Source organism: Mustela lutreola, chromosome 1 (assembly GCF_030435805.1).
Source record: "Mustela lutreola isolate mMusLut2 chromosome 1, mMusLut2.pri, whole genome shotgun sequence".
NCBI classification, from domain to species: Eukaryota; Metazoa; Chordata; class Mammalia; order Carnivora; family Mustelidae; genus Mustela; species Mustela lutreola.
Window position 1 is genome coordinate 156,466,318 of NC_081290.1, and position 22,159 is coordinate 156,488,476.

Below are 22,159 nucleotides of genomic sequence, written 5' to 3' on the forward strand. Positions count from 1 at the left end.
GAGCAGCAAGTAGAAACCCTGCTGGGTAATTTCAAAGCAATGTACTTCCTGCTGCTAGCCCTACAGTATGATTTCTGTTCTGCCAAGGGCACCAATAGCAGACAACTTCCAATTTGCACCTCACACATAAATTCACATTATGCCAATAGGTTTCGAAGGAAACCACAAGCTACCCAGCTCAGCCGTCAGAGGTCTGTTAACAGACCTTTAACTATGATCTATTGTGCAGCGAGGCCAGAAAGACGCATGCGGACTCCCACTTTATAGAGACTGCACTTGCCTGACATCATTTTTCTTGAGATAATTATAAGTGTTTATTTTGGCTTTTAACAACTTTAATCACATTATTTAGCATGTTGCTGTTTTGTCATCAAGTTAAATGAACACAGAGTTCTCCCAAGAATGTCCCAGAAACTCACACATAGGGTGGTTTCCTTGAGGACAGACCCCAACACACGAGATGGCGGTGGTGGTTAATTACACAAAAGCCTCATGTAGGCAAAGATGTTTCCTTCCCCAGACGAGTAAGCAAACAAACTATACCAGGCAAACAGCAAATGCCTAAATGAATAAGGTGTGATCTTTCTAATTGAAATAGCATGACTCTCGCTCTGCTTTGTGGTTCTGTTTTCCACGGTTTAAGGGAGAGAGGGGTTTACGAGGAATCTCACATGAAGGCACACAGCATCTTTGATGACGAATGTTGCCACAATGACCATGTGGACTACAGAGCAGCACTTCTCTGGCTTATCTAGAATTAAGTTTAAAAATAAGCTTCACTGATCACAAAGGGTTCTATAGGCACTGTTAACGTCAAGCAACTGTTGAAACATTGTGCTGTGCCAAATTGCATTTGATGGCCCACTAATAGCAGAACTACAATGCGCTTCAATGAATTCTAAAAATATCCCCCCCAATGGAAACTGGTTTAACCAAACCAAAGAGGACAGTTAACCTTATTCTTAAATCACCTCATTCAATGTGTATGTGAGTCTACTGCAGTATAGGTCTAAGATGATTTAATAGGTACATTTAGTACATCATGAAACTGATATGCCATTTTTGGGTCTCTACTATTTTTATCTGATGCTCTACATTCTGTTAATAATTACACTCAAATTTCAGAGTAAGATTGTTTCCTCTATAATTGTGCACTTCTATCATTTAATCTATTCAACTTCCTTAAGAAATTGATGATGAACATTCCTTATTGGGATTGTTTTTGCTGCCCAAGTCTCTCAAGTGGATATGCAAGGTTTTGTTTTGTTTTTAATGATAAGAACTGATATAAGATGATAAACGAGGATATGCTTTTGAAATAATCAATTTAATTAAACAGGCATTATTTCTTTAAGTCATCACATTTCTTTTTCATGAAGACCTACAGGGCAATTTGTGATATGACCATGAGACCCAGGTTTTATTTGACAAATCCAGGAGCCAATTAATTCATAAATAAAAGTTTTGTTTTGGTGTACTCTCAGTCTTAAATTTAGTAACCTCATATCCAACAGACAACTCCCAGACTGATTAAATAAATGTGGAAAAATTGAGTTTCTACTATAAATCAGTATTTTAAATATCCTTAGGAACTAATAGATGTTCCAGAGTTCTATATATGCAAATACTATTTTAACACATGCACATAATTACTTAAAGGGAGGGTTAATATGTTTAATAGTTGAAAGTTCCAAGTCTAACAGAGCAATAGTCACAACAAGCAAATGCCAAGTACCTATGCATTTCAGGTTGTCTTTGCCCTGAGACAGTTAGCAACCACCAGAACCCCTTTATCATTTGCACCAAAGTTCCAGCTTTCCAGTTTTCCCTTTTTGCAGCAAACCCTTTCCTAACAGCAATCTCACGCATTTCATAATTAATTAAGAGACCTGGATTCCAGTCTCACTTCTGCCTTGGCAGAGTGGTACAATCTTCAATCTGCTGCTTCTTCAGTAGTAACAATCTCTTATTCTTAACTTCTTTCTGAGTTTAGTGCTCTTTCATGAGATTATGCCGATGGAATGGAAAAATAACATGTGTTAATTTTCTTACCTCATTCTACCTAGCAGGGATACATTACTGAAAACTATAGAGAATAAAAACATAAAATTAAGGCAGAACAAAATAGTTCATATAAAATCTAAGCACTTCAACTCTGATCCATTTTTGCTGTGATTCACAGAAAATCATGAGTTTTTCCCCCTTTTTTGCATTTTTATTTAAATTTAATTTAGTTAACATATAGTGTATTATTAGTTTCAGGGGTAGAATTTAGTGATTTATCAATTGCATATAGCGCCCAGTGCTGATGACATCATGTGCCCCCTTTAATGCCCATAACCCTGTTACTCCACGCACCTCCCCTCCAGCAACCCTCAGTTTGTTTCCTATAGTTAAGAGTCTCATGATTTGCTTCCCTCTAGGTTATTATCTTATTTTATTTTTCCCTCCCTTCCCCTATGTTCATCTGTTTCGTTTCTTAAATTCCACATATGAGTGAAATCATATGGTATTTGTCTTTCTGACTGACTTATTTTGCATAGTATAATACCCTCAAGTTTCATCCATGCTGTTGCAAATGGCAAGATTTCATTCTTTTCTTTTTATAGATTTTATTTATTTATTTGAGCAAAAGCACAAGTGGGGGAAGAGAGAGAGGGAGAAACAAGCTCCCCTTGAGCACAGAGCCTGATGTGGGGCTCAAACCCAGGACCCTGGATTGTGACCTGAGCCAAAGGCAGATGCTCAACTGACTGAACCACCCAGGCGCCCCAAGATTTCATTGATTTTGATGGCTGAGGGCTATACCACTTCTTCTTTATTCATTCCTCTATCAATAGACAGCTGGGTTCTTTCCATACATTGCTGCTATAAACATTGGGGTGCATGAGCCCTTTCAAATCACTGTGCTGATATTCTTTGAATAAATACCTAGTAGTGCAATTGCTGGTCATAGGGTTGTTCTATTTTGACTTTTGGAGGAATCTTCATACTGTTTTGTAGAGTGGCCATGCCTGTTTACATTACCCACAGTATGAGGATTCCTTTTCTCTGCATCCTCGACAACATCTGTTGTTTCCTGAGTTGTTAATTGTAGCCATTCTGACCAGAAAGAGGTGATAACTCATTGCAGTTTTGATTTGTATTTTCAAATATGCCAAGTGAAGTTGAGCATTTTTTCATGTGTCTGTTAGCCATTTGTATGCCTTCTTTGGAGAAATGTCTGTTCATTTCTTCTGCCCTATTTCTTGACTGGACTTTATGGGTTTTGGGTGTTCAGTTTGGTAAGTTCTTTATAGCTTTTGGATACTAGCCCTTTATCTGGTATGTCATTTGTGAATAGCTTCTCCCATTCTGTAGGTTGCCTTTTAGTTTTGTTGGCTTTTTCCTTTGCTGTGCAAAAGCTTTTATCCTGATGAAATCTCAATTTTCCTCTTTTGTTTTCGTTTCCCAAGTTTTTTCTTAGTATTTCTGATGTAAGTGGATTAGCCTGGCCTCTAATTCCTTATCTACAATACTGGATTCCAGAGTATAACAGACTGATGTATTCTAAGTCATTTTGAATCTGGAATTCTATGCCAAACTAAATTATTATTCAAATTTATAGGTGAAATTAATCTTCAGTCATACAATGACTTGGAAGGTTTATCACACAACATATTTTCTGAAGAGTTCATGAATAAAATATTAATAATTCATGTCCAGCAGTGAATTATAACAAGAATGGACAATAAACAATCAGTCTTATTCTTAACATCAAAAAATCTTTTAAATTTAGGGATCTATTTAGGTAATTCACTATATTAGCATATGAAAAGAGAAATCTATAAGATTATTTTGAACATTTCTGGTAAAGTATTTCCTATAATTTCTTTTGCTAATAGGGAGAGAGAATAAAGACTCCTATAGAACTTGTAACACATTGAAAATTCTATCAAAACCTATGATGAGTAGGGGCACTGAGTGTCTTAGTCAGTTAAGTGCCCCACTCTTGATTTTGGCTCAGGTTATGATCTCAGTGTCATGGTATCAAACCCTGCATTGGGCTCTGTGCTCAGTAGGAAGTCTGCTTGAGATTCTTTCCCTCTCTCCTCTGTCCCTGCCCCCACCCATGCTCACTCTCTCTCTTTCAGATACATAAATAAATCTTTTAAAAATAAAAATAAAAAATAAGCCTATGTAAATACCATAATTAAGTATAGCCAAATAAAGTCAGATGTTAGGCAAGGAATGTATGCTGTCACTACTATTACTTAAGCTTATTTTGAAACATCCCAACCAATGAAATAAGACAAGAAACATGAAATATGTATGTGTGTGTGTGCATATGTATATGTCTGTGTGTGTGTATAAGAAATAAAGAAGTAAAACTGTCCTTATTTGCATGTTATAGGTTTGCCTGCCTAAAAACTCAAAGACAACTGAAAAAACAAAAAACTAATGAGTCCAGTAAGGTAGCCAGATAGAATATAAATATACAAAAATCAATAGGAAATTTATAAATATAATGGAAAAAAATATCCTATTCACAAGAGTAACAGAAAGCAGTAAAATAAATAAAAACAAAACTAACAAGAAATATTAATGTATACTCAAAGAAAACACTTACACTTAACTGAAGAATGTAGAAAAAGACTAAATAAATTAAAATTCATAGAATTATACTAAACAAAAAGACAGTAAAATATTGCAATGACTGTATCTGTTTGCAAGGGCTTTCATAGCAAAGTATTGCAGACTGGACAGTTTAAACAACTGAAATTTATTTTCTCACAAAAAAAATATGGAAGCTAGAACTCTAAGATCAAGGTGTCTATGGGGTGAGTTTCTCCTGAGGCCTCTCTCCTTGGTTTGTAGATGGCTATTTTCCCTCTGAATCTGTCCGATCCAAATTTCTTCTTCTTATGACACCAGTCACATTGAATTAGTGCCCCCCTAATAATTTCATTTTAACCTAATTAGCTCTTTAAAGACTCTATCTGCAAATATAGTTACATTCTAAAGAATGACAATGACATTCCTTTTTCAAAGTAATCTAAAATTTCAAAATAATTTTTATTAAAAACCCAACAGAACTTTCTATGAAACCCACCAGGATGAGTATAAAATTAACTCATAAGAGTAAAATGCATAAGAAAATTGTAAAATAGAACATTGACAGACAACTGGCTATCCCACATGTCAAAGCATCCATAAATCACTGGAAAGTTTTTATGGTACAGAGTTTACCAACATTCTCAACTTGGATCGGGAATTTGGGGTTCATCCTAGCTCAGCTGTTGACTAGCTAGCTCAGTAACACTGGGCAAGTTACTTAAGCAGTCTGGGCTTCAGTTTCCTAACATGTAAAATGGTGATAATAATATTGATTACTACATAAGGTATTTGTGAAGATTAAAAGAATGGCCCAGGTTAAAGGTTCAATAAATATTAAAGATTATTGTTATTAAACTCTGTTTTTATAGAATTCAAACCATATGGAGAATAAATAAATAGATCAATGGAACAGAACTGAAATTACAAAAAAAGAGTAATGCTTATATGGGAATTCATTCTATGAAAATGTTGGTATTGGGGCACCTGGGTGACTCAGTCATTTAAGTGACCAACTCTTGATTTCAACTCAACTCATGATCTCAGACTTGTGGGATTGAGCCCCATGTTGACCTCCACACTCAGCAGAGTCTCCTTGAGATTCTCTCTCTCCGTCTCCCTCTGCCCCTCCCCCCACTCATGCATGCTTTAAGTAAATAAATAAATAAAAATTTCCCTAAAAAAAGAAAAGAAAAGATTGGCATTAAAATCTGTTAATAAAAGCTAACTATTAAACAAACTGAACAGGAAGTCACTCTGTAAAGAAGTATTTGCAACATATTTAGCACATACAGAATTAAAATTTATAGTGTATGAAAATGTTAAACTAGCAAAGAAAAATGAGCAAAAATTATGAACTGGCCAAAGAGGAAGTATCAAAGATAATAACCATGCAAAATCATGTTAAACATCATAAGTACTAAAGGAAATGGGATTAAACAAAAAGATATGTTTTATCCACTCAACTGGTAAAAACTGGAACAATTTAAATTTCCAGAGTCCGTAAGTTCAGAAAATGGAAACTTGATGTATTGTTAGTATAAACAAATATATAATGTGGGTATGTATATAAACATATGTATATAATATAGTCTAAAAAAGCATATGTGAAAATGCCTATCAAAATTGTAACATATAGGGAACTTGACTCCACAGTTTTGTTTATAGGAATCTCTCTTACAGAAACAGTGAGAGACATAGTTGTATAGAATCTTTGTTCTTTGTAGTAGTAAAAAGTTGGAAACAACCTAAATATCCAGCAATGGGGAAATATTGAAAGAAATTCTATGGATTGCTAAAATGTTGAAAGAAATTCTATGGAATGCTAAAAAACATGAGGTAAGCAAATAAAATGACAAATAGGAAAATGTCTTTCAGTTCTTTGCAGTTCAAAAATCTTTAAGTCTAAATATGTGTAAATGCCTAGAAAAAGTCTGAAGATAAATGCCTGACCAATAGTTATCTTCAGACCAGAGAAAATGCTCAAAGACTAAGATACTTTTAGGCAGGTTTATTTTTATGTCTGACTAATTTGTAATTTTCAAAGTAACCACTTACTAGTTTTATAAATTAAACAATTAAAAGATAAGATACCAACAATTAGTTCTGGGACTAGACATAGGCTGAAGGAACATTGCCAATTGCTTTTTATGGGAGATGAGCTATAAACTAGGATACTGTTTCACAAATCACACTTAGATAGTAGGGAGAAGAGTAGTGCCATTAACAGAGAAAGGACACATGGAAAGACAACTGTTCTTAGTACCAGAAGAAGGAGAATCAGGGATCTTCTTTTGCCCTGATTTCATGTTCTCAAGTAGAAGGATATCCATGTAAATAACACATCTCTACCCTTACACTAATTTTTTGCTAAGGGAAAAATGTTGACTCAACTGACTGATAAGTTTGAAACAAATCAGCTCTTTGCTCTTTCTTTTTGGGATTTGACCATATGCATATTTTGGGGTCTACTCTGGGTCATGTTATAAACTTAGTGGTAAAGTCTCTGTACCTAAACTGGGAATTACATTGTCCAGGTCTGCAGCTGTTCAGAACTGCCTTGACTCAGAGAATATTATGTCTAATTCTTGGGGTCTAACAGGAAACCCACCACTACCCCATACATAAGCCACATTCTCTAACCCAGCCTTTGTCATTAACAAAGCCATCACTTTACAAGTGCCTGATTCTTGGCTCCATCTCAGTTACTTTCAAACCTTAGGAAGGTGGAGTTCTTCAATATATTTTTAGCACCTAATTCCAGATACATACAGACAGATACTGACTAATTCGTTATCAGAGTTTCATCTATTTATTTATTTATTTATTTGTCCAGTCAGCAACACTGAGCTAGTCTCTGGAAATAGAAAGGTGTATAGAACAGGGCACCTAAACTTCAGGAACTGACACTGTATTTGGGGGTCATACATAAAACAAATACAGCATTCTGTTAGTCAGTTGGAAGGTTAGGAAAGAGATACATAAAGGAGGTGATATAAGCTGAGTTTTGAGGATTGAATAAAGATTCACTAGGTTGGTGATGAAAGATGGTGAGGATATGGCACAACAGGCAGAGGGAACAACGTATACAAAGGCAGGAAATCTTGGGGAGAACTTGGTACATTCAGCAAACTCCATGAAGTGTGGTGTAAGTGAAGTATGGAGTATATATATTGGGACGACAGCAGCCAAAGCTAAGAAAAGGATAATCAAAAATGCATCATGCAATATGGTGTATACAATGCGTTTCTTCAATATGGTGGAGAAATCACTGAGGAATTTTTAACACTGAGGTAAAACAATAAATTCAGCTTTTTAAACAGATCACTCTGATGGCATGTGAAGGACGATGTTTCTCCATTCCTTTAAAGTTTAACTTCTAACCCATTTCAATATAAGTTCCTACTGAGAGGTGACAAGTCCAGAAGACTCACTGAAAATTACCTTCTGCCTTCTGAAGAATTGGGGCTGCAATTGGGCACAATGTCGTTATCATTATCACGTTATCACATATCAATGTCGTTATCACCCTTTGTTCTGCCAGCTTCTTAAAAGAAATATTGACCAAGATTGATTTTTCTACTATTCATTTTATTCCTTTTCAGAGGAGCCTCAAAAGGCAGGTTGTGAATATTTTTTTTCCATTTTATACATTAAAAAATAACCATAAAAGAATTAAAGAGCTTAAACCAAATACAAGTCAAGAACAAATCCTAAATTTGGGTATCACTTAAATTCAACTAAGATTATGCAGTAATGGGTCATTTTTTCCATATTAGAAATTCTCCCCATTATAACACTGATTCTCCCGTAGCCACAAAAAGTAACTGTATTTTGAAATATACAATCTGACCATCTGCCCCTAAGTCTGAATTCAAATTCAAAGTTAGATGAAATAACCAGTGTGAAACAGGTTTTTACAGAGAAATTAAACTAATGTTTACTGCACACTCTAATACTTTTCTAAAGTTTTCCTAAGCTTCTCTCCTCTGATGTAAGTAGCTGCATTTTGGGTATTCTCCAAGGAATTCATAGTATTATGTGAATGCCCCTGGATTACTAGATGCCAGGCTAAAAAAAAAAATAAAAATAAAAATAAAAATAAATAAAAAGTACAAGCATTTTGGTAACCTTCCTGGATCATGCCATGACTTCTACATATTGAAAGAGTCACACCATGCTAAACAGTTTTGAAAGTCGAGAGATTCATAGAGAATAGCTCTGAAGGAATGGTAGTCTAACTATTTAACCCTTTTCCAAAACTGGTACCCCTGGGCATCACTGGAGTGCATATAAAAGCTTTCTCAAACAGAAACAGCACCTTGGGGCGCCTGGGTTGCTCAGTGGATTGGGCCTCTGCCTTTGGCTCAGGTCATGATCCCAGGATCACGCCCCACATCGGGCTCTCCGCTTCACAGGGAACCTGTTTCCTCCTCTCTCTGCCTGCCTCTCTGCCTACTTGTGATCTCTGTCTGTCAAATAAATAAATATTAAAAAAAAAAAAAAAAAAACAGCACCAGAACACATTTCAGTTCATTTCTCTCTGACCTCTGACCTCGTGATTGTATGACCTTACCATACATGGCTGCTATGTTTCATATACAGAACATATAATGGCAGACATTTTCGTGATATTCTAGAAACCTTATTTGTCAATTCGATGGTTGTTCAAATAACAACTTGTAAAATGTTTTAGGGAACTGTTTCTGTCTCCTTCCAGAAGTCAGACTTGTTGGCATTTTAGTTAGATAGTTCTTCAGCTGTCATCATAGTTTTACTGCCCTACTCATTTGAGTTGCATTATAATTTTGGCACCTGATGACAAGTTCAATTCAGAAATTCAACCGAGTTTATTTTATAATGCATTCAATAAATTATCTAAGTGTGTAACTAGTAACATTACCGAAAGTAGCTGATAAAATTAGATAAAAACAAACTGCTATAGATTTCTTCAGAGGAAATATTCCTTACCATCTTCATGTAGCTACAGATGTGTGCTTCTCATGTCTATGAATGGCTATGGCATGTTTAATTTCGGCAGACAGAGGTTAAACAGTCATTTTTCAGTAAAGTGTAAATAAAATTCACAAAATACTCTAATACTTTTGTTTTCCCTTTTATCCATTCCTAATGCCAAGGAATTCCCAAGGAAAAGAACTCTAACTACACACCATGCATGCTCCCTGCATGTGAAGAATGATAGCCATGTGGCTAAAGCTTTGATTCTCCAAGTGTCAGAGCAGAAGGAACCATCCAGGAAAGCAATAGGCTGTGACATAAAACAAAAACTGAGATAAGCCATTTCCCCTAAATTCCTAATAACTCTTTATAAGATTCTAATATGTCGATTTAATTCAGTTTTTGTTTTGTTTTGTTTCTTCATCTTTGAGCCACTCTACGCTTATTAGTTTTGGCTAGAAAAACAGGCTTTGAAATACAGTCATAAAGCCAGTTCTGGAAGCCATGTCAGCCCAAAGTCTAGACCTAGAGTTTCCAGATAAGGGTAATACAAGCGCTCATTCAAAAGTTTACTAGATTGTAAGCTGCTTGAAAATTAACACCATATTTTTGCTATAAAATTATATATAAAAAGTGTTAAATACTCCTACAAGTGCCATGGACTTCACTTCAAATAGATGGCAACTCATAATTTGACCATCATTAAATGACTAAAGGGAACATACCTTTTTATAAATGTCACTATCATTTTCTTGGCAATCATCTCCTCATTTATCATCAAAGTAATACCTGGGATGGCATATACAGAACTTGTTACAAGCAGTTTTCTTTGCTAAATTAGTTGTTGGATTCATAAGCCACCATATGGCTGCCAGCCATGTTCGATTGAAGTGGTTTGCCTGTAAAAAATGGGGGGAAAACATATTTCTATTCCCAAGAGGAAAAAAGAAAAAAAAAAAACTTCAAGTCACAAAATGTAACGAAATTTTAAAAACCCAAAACAACGTATCTATCCTGTTGGTATGGGGGTTGAACCAATCTACAGGTGGTGTCCCAATACCAGCCCACGTCAGGGGGGAGAGGAACTATGAATCTTCAGCGCTGCTGTACGCTTCTCTTTGTTTATTACAAATGGTACCAATCATAATGATAGTATTCTTTGACATTTCAGAACAACAAACGTAATGCATCAGTGAAACTTCTTTCTAAATTAAGTAAAAGATCAATAGAAACTTAAATGTGATTAAAGTATTTATTTGAGGGAAAATGATGATGCAGCACCAGACATCGAGTCCTCTGAATATTTTAAAGGGACAGCATCCAACTCAGAGGATGTTGCCTTAGACATTTTCCTACCAGGCCCACAGGGTTCTAGAGAGAGGCACCATGACAAAGGTTCCCTTCAAATGACCCAAGGTTCCTCTCAGAGAAGGAAGCCCAGTAGATACGCAAAGATGCATAGAGTACCCAGATATTCTACCCATAGCTCTACCCCTTGACATTATAGGTTGTATGTTATTCATCTCTGACCTCAACAGCATAGTACCTGACATATACCAAATGAATAAAAATTTGATGAATGAATGAATAAGTAAATAACATCAATAAAGTAATCATTGAATGGAATGACCAAAAAATAATAATAATAAAAGTCAACATCAGATTAAAATGCTCAGATGTATTTAAAAAAAGCTTTAATCTGTTGGTAATAGTCTTTTATTAGAATAATATATTTATGGGACAATAAATGCCTATAAAATCTGGATCCAATTCGTTTTCTGTATGACTGATAATTCTTTTCCTTCTTATAACTCGAGGGTTATGGAAGAGCAAAACACTTCTAAATGTGTTATATTTATGATTAGAAATGACACACTAAGGGTTCCTGGGTGGCTCAGTGGGTTAAAGCCTCTGCCTTCAGCTCAGGTCATGGTCCCAGGGTCCTGGGATCGAGCCCCGCATCAGGCTCTCTGCTCAGCGGGAAGCCGGCTTCCCCCACTCTCTCTGCCTGCCTCTCTGCCTACTTGTGATCTCTGTCTGTCAAATAAATAAATAAAATCTTTAAAAAAATATATGACACAATAATATGGCTCGACTATGCTTAACCGTATTTACTTTACTATTGATTTCCTTCCTACAGTGTTATAAAGAAAACAAAAATTATGAGCACATGATTGTAGGTTATTTTTAAAATATCCCAAAATTCTTTGCCACTTTTATCGGGATAACTTGATGAACAAATACGCCCAACCCCAGCCAAATGTTTATAACATGGTTTAATGACTATTCGTGCATAACGTTATTTTAATGCTTTTGTTTTTCCACCAAAGTAGAGTGCAGTGTACGAAAGCCATGCCAAAAGGGCATACTGACCCCTTCTAATCTCTAATGAATCTATTATTAGCCTAATAAGGATCTGGGGTTGGACATTTGGTGATAGCATAGTGTAATTTTAGTACTAACGATTTAAATGTTCTTAGCAAAGGGGCAGAAGAGAATGGACAATTACAACTTAATACAAAAATGAAAGGCAGGCAAAATGACTTAGCATAGTCAAAAGCCCATCAATTTTGCATTTGGTTGGGATGCAACCCATAGATTCTTTATATCTATAGATTCTCAACCAAATATCCATAACCCTATGATCCGAATTCTGCTCAGTGAAGAGAAAATATAATTAAATACACAGGATATTGAGGGAAAGCTATAACATTTAACTTCTCTTCATCATCTGTCCAACACACCACAAACACTTATTAACAAGACAATTATATTTTCCTTGTCAGTGGAACAGGAAAAAAATAAGAACATAGGTTATGGTAATGACGTATGACAACATAAAAGCACAGATAACATACACTGAGTATACAAATGTTCACTGAATGTCTACCACTCTGACTTTATGCTTACTTATTTTTACCATTTATTTTCCAAGGTGATTAAGAATTCCAGAATTCTTCATATATTACCATAGATTGTCAAAAACAATACACCTTCTTTTATCCACAAGAACAATCATTATATTACAGCCTCGTAGGGAAGATTCACAAGTCAGAAATTACAATTCAAAATGATAAAATGCAATGAGATTCTTAGCAGGGACATTGGATCCTTTGGAGATGAAGACAAGCAGGCGGCGGGAGGAAGATCTGGGAGGTCCTGATACAGAAATGACAGCTCAGCTAGGTCTAAAAGATGAGTAGGAATTATCCAGTAAAATGTGGAGGGAGAAAGGCAAAGGAAATGGTTGGGAAAAATATTCCAGACAAAATGAAAAGCATCTGGAAGGCCTAGAAGAAAAAGAAAGCCTGAAACTGAGGGAAACAGGAAGAAGTTCATTACAGAGTTAACATTATATGGTTAACAGCACAACAGGAGGAGAGAGCAAGGTCCATGCGATAAGCAGGATCCCAACCATGAAAGGTCTTCTAAGCCAAGGCACAAGAATTAACCCTAAGAACACAGCAAAGGTAGAAAAAGGTTATAAACAGGGGTATTGATAAGGTCACATTACTTTTTTCGAAATCTCACCCTGACTACCTATTAAAGGTGAAATGTCAGAGGACAGACTATGCAGGAGGCAATGAATAAATTAGGAAGCTATTATATGAGCTACTTAAAGATATGTTAGTGACCCACTCCAGGACAGTGGCAATAGGAATGGGGAAAAAAAGTGGGTGGATCTGAGGGATTTTAGGTGGTAGGATAAGCAAGATGTAGTAATTGATTAGAGGACTGAATGAAGGAGAGGAAGATGCCCAGGGTTTTGCAGGTTTGTGAATGGTGGCACTATTCTTTGATTTAGATTTAGAAAAGGAAGGGGGGAGGGAAGAAAAGAGGAAGGGGCAGCTAAAGAACTACTTCTTACAAGTTTTGATTTTTAGGTGTCTGTGAAATACTTAATTGTAGATATCCTGAAATTATTTAAATATGACATTCTGGGGGTCAAGAAAGAGATCTGGTATGGATTACGAATTTAGGATTAATCTTTAAGGAGCAGGGATTCTTAACCTGAATTTATGACAGGTCTCAAAAGATTCCAGGATCACCTGAAATTGTATGCAAATGTTATGGGTTTAATTTTATCTTCTTTGTCTAGTTTCTTCAGGTAAAATTTATTGATTAAATTTTTATTTTTTCTGATCCTAAAATTTATTTTTATAAATTTCCTTCTAATCACAGTTTTAGCTGCATCCCACCAATTTTGATATATAATGTTTTCATTTTCATTCAATTCAAAAAATTGCCTGATTTCCTTTGAGATTTCTTCTTTGACCCATGGATTGTTTAGAATTACACTGCTTAATTTCCATATGTTTTTATATTTTCTAAATATTTTTCTGTAATTGATTTCTAATTTAGTTCTGTTAGGATCATATGTTCTGTATGATGTGTATTTTAAAGTTTATTGACATTTGTTTTATGACCCAGTATCTGCCCAACTTTACAAATATTCTATGTACATTCCAAAAGAATATATACTCTGTCATCTTTGGATGTAGCCTTCTATGAATATGAAGTAGGTCAAGTACGCTGATGGTAATGTTCAAGTCTTCCACATCCTTACTAATTTGATCTGGGTGTGTTCTATCAATTACCAAGAAGTGTTGAGATCTCCAAAAATAATTATTGAATTTGTCTGTTTCTCTTTTCAGTTCTGCCACTTATTGCATACTGTATCCCTACATGTTAGGTTTATTTTGCCTTCTAGATGAATTGATTCTTTCATGATCATCTCTGCTGATATTCCTTGTCCCATAGGCTTCTTTGTGTAATGCTAAAATAGGTGGTCCATCTCTCTCTTGATTACTATTTGCAGGGTATATCTTTTACTTCCAACTTATCTTTCCTTATACTTACATTGCTTTTGTTCTAGGTAACATATATCTGGGTCTTGATCTTTTTTACTCATGTTGACAATCTTTCCCTGTTAATGGAATGTTTATGGACATTTTACATTTAATGTTATTATTGATACGGCTGAGTTTGAGCTTATCATTTTGCTATTTGTTTTCTATTTTTCTCATCTGTTTTCATTTTTCTTGGTTATTTTTTCGATTTACTGATTTTAGTAGAATATTTTCTTGTGTTCCATTTTATCTCCTTTATTAACTAACATATCTTTGCTTTTAGCAATTGCTGTAGGGTTTATAATATGCATTTTAACTCATTACAGTCTACCTTCAAAATATTATATCACTTCAAGTATAGTATGAGAACTTTAAATAATACCATTCCACTTCTCTCCTTCATCCATGGAGGTATTTTTACCTTACAGTTGCCAAAATATGACCTTTATTCCTTATAAGGGTGTTGTTAGAGAAAAGTAGACAAGTGAACTTCATTTTACTGAACCTCAAAATTAGAAAGACTTCTCTGTCCTAGACATATGTACTGCCTGGGGACCAGCCTCTATTAGATTTATGACATGGAAATGCAAAGAAGAAGGTTCTATCTGGGAAGTCCACTTATAAGAGGGGAAAAGGGAAAGCTCTGATCTTCTTCCCACCTCATCAATGAGAGGTGATTCCAGCTCCCCCATTGCAGAGTGAAGGTGGGGGCAGAGAGAAGCCAGAATTATGCTATCAGAGTGCCCTCCACAAAAAAAAAAAAAAAAGAAAGAAAGAAAGAAAGAAAGAAAACCTCAGCATGAGAAAACTCGCTTCCGCGCATACATTTTTCTTGAACATATCTTCTTCAGGTTTCCCTTACCTGAGCATGCATTTCTCTAGTAATTCTTGTAGCTTCTGATTGTCAAATTATATTCCAAATAAATCAGATAAGGTGTTTTTAAAATTAGGAAGAAAGTCTCTCTTCACCACCCACAGAACTTATAATTTCTCAGTTAGACCCCTCATACTCTGGTGACATAGCCAACTGCTCATGCACTGAACAGATCATGGGTAATTCCCTTTATGGGCCAGGCACTGTTACAGGTTGTTATAAGCACTGATGATATCAATGGTGAGTAAGACAGGCTCTGCAGCTTCCATTCTGTATGGAGCAGGGGATTCAACAAGCAAACAAATGCACCAAGGAAATAATTTCAGATAGTAACAAGTATTGGGAAGAAAATAAAGCAATATAAAGCAAAATAAAGAAATTAAAATTGATTAGAGAGGAAACAATTGTTCATGGACTCTGCTTCTTTCCATCCTGGACTCTCCAGGAACAATAAATCAAGATGGTGAGGAGACAAAATGATAATAATATTAATAATAATAGGAGGGGGGAAGACAATCAGTATATCAGTTTTCTGTTTTTGTATTCTAATCCTCACTTAAATTCAATAGTTAGTGGCCATCCTCTCACATTTCTCTTGAAGAGAAACAACCTTTGACCAAATACATAAGCCAGCAAGCTGAGAATAGAAACATTAGCACAGTCTCTATTCTACAGTCATAGCTAAAACTAAACCAGAATTGGAGTGCCTAGGTAACTCAGTTGATTAAAGGCCCAACTCTTGATTTTGGCTCGGGTTACTATCTGGGGGTCATGAGATTGAGCCCCAGCTCTGTGCTCAGCATGGTGAAGTCTGCTTTAGATTCTCCCTCCTTCTCCCTCTGCTCCTCCCCCTTCTCTTTCTCGATCTCAAATAAATAAATAAAATTTTTAAAATAAGCCAGAAATAACATCAATTATTCCCTGAGTGCCAGGGTGTCACTGATTCTCAGGAAATAATGACTAAAGAAAGGCTTTAGATTAGCAGTGAGTGAGAAAGCTTTTGACGGAATGTGCAAATGTTAATTAAACTGTATTATCCAGTGTAACACTCGTGGGAAAGGTAACATTTGTATCGACTATGTGAAAGACTCTTTCAAATATTAAGTTAATTTTCAGATATCAAAATCTTGGCATTCACCTAAATGTCAAAAGAAGTGTTTTGACCACAGCACACTGATTTTTACTTCTCCCCTCCAGACTGTTCTAATAAAGACAATAAAGTCAGAAAGTGGAGGATGATTTGTGGGCAAGCAAAGCCAAAAGAGAATAGGCTTCCAACTAAAATGAAGTATGCAATGGCTAGGAAGAAACATTTAAAAAAAAAAATTTAAAAACCACTGGCTATAGAACCATTTTCTGGAGAAGACAGAAACCATCTACTGTGGCCAAGCAAATTAAGGCACTGAGGCATCAGCCAAAGCAGCCTTCATTAAGCACCAGAATAGTTCTTGACAAACAAAACACACATGGGACTCAATTCAGTTTGACATACTGCAGCTTTTAGTACAGAATTATAATTTGTGACTTAAAAAATAGGCAAAATGTGCATTTTTGTGATATAAATGATACACTGGGGAAATAAGGGGAGAATGAATGAATACTTGAGGGTACTTGTTAGAATTCAAGAAATTAAAGGATGAATCAAGGCAGGTAGTCTTTATGAACCTCACAAATTTTACTTTTCTTCAAGTTGGAGCCAATAAGAAATTCTAGTAAGCCAGTGTGATTAATGACTAAAGGTGTCTGAATGACTTGGTTGGTTGGTTTCTGGAAACTGTGGTGGAATTGCAAACCCCTGACCCCACCTCCACTCCCCACAAATACATCCTCAAGGTAATCTCAAATAATAAATAAATAAGAGTCTTTAGTGATTACAATTGCTTTTTTCTTTTTTTACTTGACAGCGGCTACCCTTTTTCCATTGGCTAAAGTATCATAAAGATTTGATTCTTTGGTCTAGATTGTGCTGTAATTTAAACAAACTGAAATCTCTACTTTTGAGAGGACCTAGTAGGCCTGGCTTACCCTTTCCTTTTAAAATTCCCTGGCTGCACTTCAGACTCTCAAGCTACCTTTGAAGGGAGATTTATGTGTTTTAAATACAATTCAAGCACGCTGACACCTCGAGAGGAGATTGTAAACAATCAGAGACTAGATAGGGGTAATTCAAGTATTTCATTCTGACAACAGCCAACAAAGTCTCATGTGTCTCCTAAAAGACTCCATCCACACCAGTAATAAACATTATTAGGTGCACACACCCTGCCCATCTCCAAGGACGTATGCTATCAATGTTCGTGCTCTGTTTAAAGAGTTTGTAAGTTTTGTTAACTCTTTCTTAGCCTCAGTCATTAAGAACATTCTGAAATCATATCAATGGTATGGTTCAAATTCTGTTTTTACATTTGAGAAGTAAATTCTAAAATACCCGGATTATCTGGCAATGCAACTTCTAAAAATAGATAGGTGTTAAAACTAATTTATAATCTTGTAAAGACATTTTGCCTTTTTAAAAATTAGAAATAATGCCTTCATCAGGTTACTTACACCAAAACTAATGGAAACAGTTTGGCGCTAAATAAGGAAAACGTAAAAGCTGTCTTCAGTGTATTTAAATATCTCTTTCAGAGGACTTCTGACAGAAGTTAAGATCTTCAGTTTACCCTACAACTTTTTAGTTACTTCCTTTTCTTTCTTTCTTTCTTTCTTTTTTTTTTTTTTTTTTGAGATTTATTTATTCATTTGAGAGAGAGACAGAAGGAAAGAGCGAGAAAGAGTGTGAGTTGGGGGAGGGCTGGAGGGAGACAATCTTCAAGCAGACTCCCTGCACAGCATCGAGCTAGCATTGGGGCTCGATTTCACAACCCTGAGATCATGACCTGAACCAAAATCAAGAGTCATAGACTTAACCAACTGAGCCCCCCAAGTGCCCCAAGCCTACTCCCTTTTCAATTTCACTGGGAAATTCCATAAAGGAAGGGGCTTACAATTTGTTTTTTTCTCCCTCCTTGTATTCTCCGTAGAACCAAAAGCTAAAAATCAGGTCTCCATAGTCCACATGAAATGAAGTATCATGAGATTATTTGGGTCATTCAGGGAAACACGAATGAGAGATGATCTGACAAAAGTAGTTTTCCTTTTGCTTAAATCACATATGGGGTTGCCTCTATTACTTTACCACTTATTCATATTATTTTCTTGAGTCATTATACAATTGTCCTAAGGCCAGAAATATCTTGTCTTGAAAAGCATATTTAATGTCATTTCACATCCGTGCCATGTGTAAACTTCAAAAAATGAAATTTAGCCAACTAAATATTTAAGCAGACACACATACACAGATAGATGCTTACCATGGAAGTTCAACGTTTTCTATGTGGATCCTCACCCTCATCATTATCTATAACTAATTTTACAATATTTTCACATTACTTCCCCAAGTGGATTGTATTAATTAATTAAAGAAAAGGACATTCACGCCATCTAAATTCCTAGCTCTCCCTACCTCAACAACTTCCAGATTAAACCTGAGAGTTCAGAGAATTGAAATTTCTGGCCTAAGAAGTCTTTTGGCATTGCATCTTTTGGCACTGTCAGATTAAAGCCTGCATAATAAAAAGAAAAGAATTGAGCCAACATATTTACTCGGTCTTTTACTAGTTAGCATTTAGGACCATGCCAAAAATTCAGAATTACCTAATTCAGCTCTGCTAACTACCAGTTATTTCCACATTTCACTCTCTCCTTATGATATATTGTATGACAGCAATATAGTGTAGTACAATGACAGCTGTCCTTAAGCAGCAGATGACATCACCGTCACACTATCGAGTTGAGAGAAGAAAGGAGAACCCTTTGCATATGAGTCACAAAATTCTTTCACTTACAAAAGTTCTTTGGTTCTAAGTCACAAAAGCCCAATATTAGTAAGTAGGAGAACAAATTTTATAATAATGTAGTATTATTAGGAAAACAAAAGTGTCCGAGAGTATTAAATCTCCCTTTTAAATCTCCCTACATTTTTAAAATTCTAAATGTAAAAAGAAGACATGGATATTATAGAAATTTTAGAAAATGTAAAAGATATTTGGAGAATTTAAAAATCACCTCAATTGGCTACCAACAGAAAATCATTATAAATGCTTTGGGAGAAGTCTTTTCAGGTGTTTTCTTTGTTCTCTATGTGTACATAGGCATGTGCATGCATATATAATTACTATCACAATGCATTTAGTATATCCTAACCTGCTTTTTCATACGGTGTACAATGAACAAGTATCTATATCATGAAAGTCTTCAGAAACATGTGTGCTATGGTGAGTGCTGTGAAATGTGTAAACCTGGCAATTCACACACCTGTACCTTTGGGGCTAATAATATGTTATATGTTAATGAAAAAATTTAAAAATTTGATTCTAGGGTCCTGGGATCGAGCCCCACATCGGGCTCTCTGCTCAGCAGGAGGCCTGCTTCTCTTCCTCTCTCTCTCTCTCTGTCTGCCTCTCTGCCTACTTGTGATCTCTGTCTGTCAAATAAATAAATAAAATCTTAAAAACAAATTTAAAAGTTTTTAAAAAACATGTAGAGAAATCACATCATATACACATATCATATTTAGCCAAAACTCACCACTGTATTCTTAAGTTGTTTTTGATTTTTCACCTTTACAAATATTGCTCCAATAAATATTTTAACACCTAACACAGAATCTATTCCTTTCCTGTCTTGTTTTTTCTTTTCTTTTCTTTTCTTTTCTTTTCTTTTCCTTACTTTTCAGAAAGAGAGTAGTGCAAGCACATGTGTGAGTTGGGAGTGAGTAGCACAGAGGGAGAGGGAGGGACCTAGCATGCACCCAAGGTGGGGCATGGTTTCATGACCCTGAGATCAAGAACTGAGTTGAAATCAAGAGTTGGACACTTAACTGACTGAACCATCCAGGTGCCCCAGGATGTTTTCTTAAGATAAATTCCTAGAAGCAGATTTGTTCTCAAAAAAAATCCAAATATTTTAAGGCTATTTACAGATTGTGAAATTTCAGTCTAGAAAAACTCTTCTAATCTACTTTCCCACCAATAATGTATATCAGTACACAAACATTCATTTTTTAAAATATTGCTACTTCAAATTATTAAAATTTGTATTTCATTTAATTGGTGTTTACTTGATTACAAATGCCAGCATATATCCTAATGTACTTCCCTTTGACTGGCCTGTATAATCCTTTGCCATGTTTCCACTGGGATAATATCTTTTTAATGTGAATTCCTTTTTTAAAAATTGAGGTATAATTGACATACAATGTTATATTAGGTTCAGATATACAATATAATGACTCAGTATTTGTGTATATTGCAAAATGATCTCCAAAACAAACCTAATTAACATCCATCATCATACATAGCTACAGAATTTTTATTCTTGTGATGAAAACATTTAGGATGCACTCTCTTAGCAACTTTCAAATATGAAGTACAGGATTATTAACTACAGTCACCCACTGTATATTATGTCCCATGACTTATCTAAATTATGACTGGAAGTCTATAACTGTATTTTTTAAGATTTTATTTATTTATTTGACAGATAGAGATCACAAGTAGGCAGGCAGGCAGAAAGAGAGGAGGAGGCTCGCCGCTGAGCAGAGAGCCCAGAGAGGAGGAGGCTCGCCGCTGAGCAGAGAGCCCAGTGCGGGGCTCGATCCCAGAACCCCAAAATCATGTCCAAGCTGAAGGCAAAGGCTTAACCCACTGAGCCACCCAGGTGCCCCGAAGTCTATAACTTTTGACCTCATTCTCCAATTTCACCTACCACCTGCCTTTTGGCAATCACCAATCTGTTCTTTGTATCTATGAGCTTTTCGTTTTGTTTTGTTTTGTTTTGTTTTGTTTTAGATTCCACATATGGGAACATATGGCATTATGGTATTTGTCTTTCTCCATCTGACTTGTTTCATTTAGTATAATGTTCTCAATGTCCATCCATGTTCTTGCAAATGACAATATTTCATTCTTTTTATGGCTGAATAATATTCCATTATGTACATAAATAGCACATTTCTTTGCCCATTCATATCCCAAAATTCTGTAACTATGTATGGAGATGGATGTTAATTAGATATGCTGTGGTCATCATTTTGAAAATTATACAAACACTTAGTTTCCACATGTTGGCTATTATAAACAATGCTGCAGTGACCATGGGGGTGCATATATCTTTTCAAGTTAGCATTTTCATTTTCTTCAAATAAATACCCAGAAGTGAAACTGTGGGATCAGATAGTAGTCCTATTTTTAATTTTGGGGGGATATTCTGTACTGTTTTCCTGAGTGGCTTTGCCAGTTGGTATTCCCACCAAGAGAGCACCAGGGTTCCAGTTTCTCCACATTCTTACCAATCCTTGTCATATCTTAACTTTTTTTTTTTTAAGATTTTATTTATTTACTTGAGAGAGAGAGAGAGAAATCACAGGTAGGCAGAGAGGCAGGCAGAGGGAGAGGAAGAATATCTTAACTTTTTGATAGTGACCATTTATGAGATGATATTTCATTGTGCTTTTGACTTGCATTTCCCTGAGGATTAGTGATATTGAGCATCTTTTTATGTGTGTGTTGGCCATCTGTATGTCTTCTTTGGGAAAATGTCTATTCAGATCTTCTGCCCATTTTTTAATTGGATTATTTGGGTTTTTGCTATTAAATTGTGTTTCTTTTAAATTGCTCTCTAATTTAAGTCTCCAAAACCTTGAGACCAAACACAATTCAAGGTCTTACCTCATCTGTGTAATAAGGAAAATTTTCAGTCCCAGCTGTATTACTTATATTTATACCTTAAGCTTGGAATATTCAAATAAATAGTACTTTCTAAATGATTATCAAGCCAAGTA